The sequence below is a fragment of the Cydia pomonella genome, chromosome 1 (genome assembly GCF_033807575.1).
Source record: "Cydia pomonella isolate Wapato2018A chromosome 1, ilCydPomo1, whole genome shotgun sequence".
NCBI lineage: Eukaryota > Metazoa > Arthropoda > Insecta > Lepidoptera > Tortricidae > Cydia > Cydia pomonella.
Window position 1 is genome coordinate 14911939 of NC_084703.1, and position 6960 is coordinate 14918898.

The 6960-nt window shown below is 38.2% G+C and overlaps 2 long non-coding RNA genes across 2 annotated transcripts; both read left to right on the forward strand.

The window, feature by feature from the left end:
• The first annotated feature begins 100 nt into the window (after positions 1-100).
• LOC133516080 (uncharacterized) lies at positions 101-4431 on the forward strand. Its single transcript, XR_009799173.1, has 3 exons — positions 101-255; positions 454-519; positions 4258-4431. It is a non-coding gene; the product is annotated as an uncharacterized LOC133516080 (long non-coding RNA).
• Positions 4432-4791: 360 nt separating this feature from the next.
• On the forward strand, positions 4792-6960 carry LOC133516074 (uncharacterized). Its single transcript, XR_009799172.1, has 3 exons — positions 4792-4894; positions 6492-6602; positions 6865-6960. It is a non-coding gene; the product is annotated as an uncharacterized LOC133516074 (long non-coding RNA).

The window sequence follows — 6960 nt, forward strand, 5'->3', positions numbered from 1 at the left end:
TGTTTGTTTGGTAGTTTATGGTTAGTATAAATATCTAACAAGAAACTCTATCAATACTATGCTATGAGATATTGAAATTTCGTATCTATAGAAACATTGATTGAAGGTTAATTATATTAAATCTCTTCTTCCTCGCGTTTCCGGCATATTCCCACGGCTCATGAGAACCTGGGGTCCGCTTGACAACTAATCCCTAGATTTGGCGTAGGCACTAGTTTTTACGAAAGCGACTGCCATCGGATCGAAAAGCGACTGGTAAATATCAAATGATATTTCATACCTAAGTTCCGAAAGACTCATTGGTACGAGCCGGGGTTTGTACCCGCGACTTCCGAATTGCAAGTCGCACGCTCTTACCGCTAGGCCACCAGCGCTTCATTATATTGTTTACAACAAAATATACAGTTACTTAATGGTAATATTAACAGTTTACATAACAATTTTAAATTTCAGGTGCACACCAGAGCCATGCACCTTTACATGCCAGGATACCTCTCTCGACATCGAGCACTGAAAATGGTAACTATGCTAGTTACCATCTTTAAAACGTTTCAAACAGACTTAAAGATAGAATAGTAGCATCGCAATATTCGCATATTCACATCCTGTTTGAAATTATTTGTAAAAACAATAATTTTGCATGATTTTACGTAGGTACCTATGTTTGTCCACCTATTTCTTAAAATCTGTCCCACTTATGGCCGTTTTTAGGATTCCATAGCCAAAATAGCAAAAACAAAACCCTTATAGTTTTGTCATGTGCGGCCACAGTCCGGCTGTCCATCCGTCTGGCCGCTGTCGGTACAATTAATCAATCAATCATCGTTTATTATAGGATATTATTACACAAATTGACTAAGTCCCACAGTAAGCTCAATAAGGCTTGTGCTGTTGGTACTTAGACAACGATATATAATATAATATATAAATATTTATAAATACTTACATACCTACTTAGAAAACACCCATGACTCAGAAATAAATATCTGTGCCCGTCACACAAATAAATGCCCTTACCAGGATTTGAATTTGAACCCAGTACCATCGGCTACATAGGCACTTGTCCATAGGTTTCTTATGATATAAGAGGCAAACATGCAGATGAATCGTCTGATGGTAAGCGATTAACGGCGTCCATGTAATGTCCATTCCATGACAGTGACATACATCATAAAAAAGGTACCTAATTATGCTAGTTTTGCTTTAAAAGTCTATCCACACAGACCTCAAGATTGTTTGTCTACGTATTTCTTCGAATTTGTTAGCCCGTTTTGAACAGAATGGCAACAACTAAACCCTTGTAGTTTCGTCATGTCCGTCTATCCGTCCGTCCGTATGTCACAGCTATTTTATTCAAAAACTATATAAGATGTAAGGGTATTTTAATAAGCATAATTTTTTAAATATTATTATGATAAAGACATCATATAGGAAGCAAACGAGCACACACGAGCACGAATCACCTGATGGTAAGCTATTACCGTCGCCCATGGGCACCCGCAACACTATAGGTGTTGTAATTGCGTTGCCAGCTTCTTGTCTTGAAGGTTTTAAAATCGTAGTAGCGGTCCGGAAATACTGCAGGCGACAGTTCATTCTACAGCTCAGCTGTGCAAGGCAGGAACTTTCTGGAGAAACTCATAGTTGAGGACTGCCAACCCTCTAAAGTCGTGTCGATAGAAATGTTGTAGCGTGGAAGAGACATTCCTTAGGCAAATCCTCCGAAATATCAACATTAGCACATCATTCGATAGGTCTTAACTTTATTAACAATTTTAAGGCTTCTAAGCAAGTTTATTAATGAAATAGTAAGACTCCGCTGTCCGTCCTTCCGTCCGTCCGTCCGTCCGTCCGTCACCAGGCTGTATCTCATGAACCGTGATAGTTAGACAGTTGAAATTTTCACAGATGGTGTATTTCTGTTTTTTAGCATAGCTACATTACCTAAACCTGTAGTTTTTATCTAGATTTAAGTTTTAGTTAAGTGCTTTGTAAGTGAGTACACACTCGCTATACTTACTCATAATTTATTTCTGTATTAGCTAAATTTCTCTGAAGTGAAATGTATAATTTCTTTGAGAAAATAAAGTTCTATAAACCTAACTTAGGCTAACTATGGAACTTTTATCAATACGTTCGAATATACATGTTAGTATGACAGTCTCGCTTATTGATACGAACTACGGGTGTGGTTTCGTTGGGAAGGAAAGGAGCAAAACACCTTAAAGTTTAGAGCCCATGCAATTTTCACCAAGACCGGTTTAGTAGTCAGGATATGGACCTAAATGTATGCATTTGTAGCGTGACGATTTGTACGGGAATGGTCTTTGCATCCTCTAAGTTTACTAAAGGACTCTTTACCAGGTAGGTATAGGTATTCACGGGGACGTGATATGCATGTCCTCAAGCGTCATTATATAGTAGGTATCAGCTATAAGTTGATATTTAATATAGATATAATATTTATTAAATAGTTAAGAAGTAAGTAAGGTACCTATAGTATGTAAACGGTCTAAGTACCTACTTGGTTAACAGCCGAATACGACTGACAAATAATAAAAATTAATAATAAATATTAATAATTCAGCCGATATACGTCCCACTGCTGTGCACAGGCCTCCTCTCATGCGAGAGGGCTCGGGCTATAGTCCCCACGCTAGCCCAATGCGGATTGGGGACTTCACATACACCTTTGAATTTCTTCGCAGATTATGCAGGTTTCCTCACGATGTTTTCCTTCACCGAAAAGCTAGTGGTAAATATCAAATGACATTTCGTACACGAGTTCCGAAAAAACTCATTGGTAAGAGCCAGGATTTGAACCCGCGACCTCCGGACTGAAAGTTGGACGTCATATCCACTCGGCTACCACCGGTTTATTAATAAATATTATAGGACATTATTACACAAATTGACTAAGCCCCACAGTAAGCTCAAGAAGCTCTGTTGTGGGTACTCAGACAACGATATACATAATATATAAATATGTATAAATACTTAAATATGGCTCTATATGTGTTCAACGCTGAGTTTATCTCGGGAACGGGTGGAGTTACCGAGTTGATATTACAGCGATATACTCAGGTCTAAGGTTGTTAAAAAATAAAACTTCTAAGCTAACATAGAAGAATGACACGGCCGTTTATGCCTTAAAAGCGTATATTTCGACACTTTGTAGGGAATCAAAATTTATATGGTAATCCCCGTTGACCTAGAACTACTTTTTTCTACGGGCAACTAACACTGAACGAGACAATTCTAAAAAAAAAACCAAACACAATTAGGTTGCGTTGTTTTATCACAGTTTTATCAGCTCGATCGTATATTGCATTGTCACCCAACTTACATCATATATGTAAAGTTTCAGCTCAATCGAATGATAGGAAGTGTGTGTAATTTAGTCCGATTTATTTACGGGACTTAATTTTCGAAAATAATAATGTGTAAAGGCAAAGTCTATGGCTGAGATTATAGCAAGGCTGAAGGCGCGGAGCATCCGATTGGCGCTTACGAATGAGATTACAAAAGGTCGAGCTGTAAGAAAGCAGAGAAAATTATGCGAATAATTGGCTGCGAAATGACATTTGGCAATATAACTGTCGGCAATGATTTAGAGAACCTCTAGACTCTGCTCCACATAAGACCCACCAACTGCAAAACAGTGGCTTGAAACCGAAGTTATGTAATCACCTGTATGTACTGCTTGGCCTTTGGATTTATTCGAATGCGCTTGATAGGATTCTTTTGGTTTTCGACCTTCGCGGGGCCCCTTATAACACTTAAAAAAATTACAATTAGGTCGCAGGATTACGGCTCGGCCTGGCCGACAAATCTGGCGTGCAAGAGAGCAAATTCGCTACAAGATCGGTAGCCTATGTCGAAAAATCGGCTGACGGGTTGGCGACCCCGACCGCAAGATTTTTTGGCCATGAGCTTTGAGGGCCTCCGCGTAAGGTCGAATCAAAAGCCTACGTTGCTTTTGATTCGACCTTACGTGCCCTTACTCTGTTACTCTTACGTCCTTTCGTTTTCCTACTTGTACACGTACAAAAAGTTTCATAATACTAATTTATTTTTGCCTACGATTTTGGTGCCCCCCCCCCCCCCCTATACGTGGTGCCCTAAGCAAGTGCTTATTTTGCTTAAGGGTTAATCCGGCACTGACTATATATCTCTGATGTAATCAAAATTTATTTTTCTCGTACAATAAAGTGTTAACTTTCTAACTTACTTATTATGCGGATTATTTGATTTCAGCTTTGGTACCAGCGAGACGCGGATCTAGTGATACTCTAGTTCTTACTCTAGCACCACCTATATTCTGTCAACTCCATCTTGTGAGAGGGACGAGATCGCGGCGACGACGTCGCGGAGCTCGTGCCACTCAGTATCCTGCAGGAGGACACTGGCTTCTATGAGTACATGTTTAAAAGTAAATTAAAATTGCCTGTAAGTATTAACTGGTCGACATTGCACAGTAAGGTCAAAAATTTAGTGCCCACCTTAGGCTAATGATATGATAGAGTAGAGGTACTACCCGTAACGGCCAATTTGAAGCGAACGGGTTGTTTGTACTGGTTCTAAAAAGTGCATTTACTGTAACTGTCGATCTGCAGGTAATGGACTATTTGCAACACTCCATCCTCCCACTTGTCCGTTACTCGTCTAAGTTCTGAAAAGATTGCTAGAATACTTTTGATCTTATTACGAGTAACATAAAGTTATTCCTATTACCTATACACTATACCATGTATAATGCCTTCTTCTTTGTCTATAGCATTGGTGAAAAGCAAATTAAAAACTTGCTAACAATAGCAAAGTTTAGTAAGAACAAAGACCTGAAGGAAACTTCGCAAGCTGAGATTAGAGAGAAGTGTTTAAGATTATATGGAAAGTAAGTAAGTTAAAATTTGTGCTCACATAAATAAATAAATATTATAGGACATTATTACACAAATTGACTAAGTCCCACAGTAAGCTCAATAAGGCTTGTATTGTATGTACCTAGACAACGATATATATAATATATAATTATAAATACTTAAATACATAGAAAACACCCATGACTCAGAAACAAATATCCGTGTTCATCACACAAATATATGCTCTTACCAGGATTTGAACCCGGGACCATCAGCTTCATAGGCAGGGTCACTACTCACTAGGCCAGACCGGTCATCAGACGGTCGTCATATATTGTATTTGTATCTGTTGTACAAGATAATTTACAGTACGATACATAGTTTAAAATTCATGATGCCAACGGCCGCTTTCTATCACCGCACCGCTGGCCGTCGGCAGGGTGTTCATCCTCACACCCTAGAGCCCAAATGGTCTTGCACTGTGCGGTTTAAGAGGAATTTAATGTCCTCCCGCGGACCGGACGACGCTCCGGCTGTGGAATGAGCTCCCTGCCGAGGTTTTCCCGAGGGTATACAGTATGGGGTTCTTCAAAAAAGGAGTGTACAGGTTTTAAAAGGGTCGGCAACGCGTATGTAACACCTCTGGAGAGGCGTCCATAGGCTACGGTGACTGCTTACCATACGGTGAATGTTTGCCACCGACGTGGTATAAAAAAAATCAAATATAACAACTTAAATTTACGAGGCCGTGCCGTACAGTTGCAATCGTGGCCCACAAATGGTCTCGCCGGAAGATCAGCGCTGACCTTCACGTTAGCATTATGCTGAGGCGAGCACATTTCGTGGTAAACTATTTCAATATGTTTTAATCTTATTTTTTCTTTGTAATATATATACTTCTGTATGTAAATTAAGTTTTACCACGAAATAAATGATTTATGATAATGATTATGAAATATCAGAATACCAATTCCGACGATAATTAATTTTGGTTTATTTGTACTAGACGATTACTTTTGCTTTCCTTACTTAATGGCGTGTAGAGATATATATAATATAATAATATTATAGGACATTATTACACAAATTGACTAAGTCCCACGGTAAACTCAATAAGGCTTGTGTTGCGGGTACTTAGACAACGATATATATAATATATGAATATTTATAAATACTTAAATACATAGAAAACACCCATGACTCAGGAACAAATATCCATGCTCATCACACGAATAAATGCCCTTACCAGGATTTGAACCCGGGACCATCGGCTTCGTAGGCAGGGTCACTACCCACTAGGCCAGACCGGTCGTCAAGAGATGAGGTGTTTATAATTAGAATTACATATTTTATGAGTTTATTTTATAAACATTATTAAATTCAATATTATTACAACACCAAATTTTAACAATAATAGATCTTTCTTAACTTTATGGAACCAGGGCTCAACTAATCGGTTTTACATCATTTCTTAATGATAGGCCAACATAGGTACTAGGTACTACGCTCGTATATTGGTATCTCTATAATTATGATATCACTATATATCTCTGATGTAATCAAAATTTATTTTTCTCGTACAACAAAGTGTTAACTTTCTGACTTATTATGCGGATTATTTGATTTCAGCTTTGGTACCAGCGAAACGCTCCCCGTCTTGCTGACAACCTGGATCTAGTGATACTCTAGTTCTTACTTCTGATAATCGAAAAACGAAGCAAGCAAATCACAAGACTGATGGTAAGTGAAAATGCTATTGTAACTCGTATTAAAAAAAATATTTTTATCTCTCAGCAGTTTAAGGCATTAATTCGAAAGTTATTGGTTAATATCTCTGTCTGCATACATACCATTGCTTAAAACAAGCCTACTTTCATCCACTTGGTAAAAGGTACATATTTTAATTTTTCCGCGGATGTACCTATGTTTGCATTGTAGGGATGAATTTAAGAAACCAGAACGACTTCCGGAGTTTCTTTTAAATTAATTTGACTTGTTACAGATTACAATACAACGAAGAAAGCATTGCTGAAGAAGCTCAAGAAAGTGAAAACGAGTTTACTTTATAAGCCTAATAAGTAGGACTTTAACTAGACAA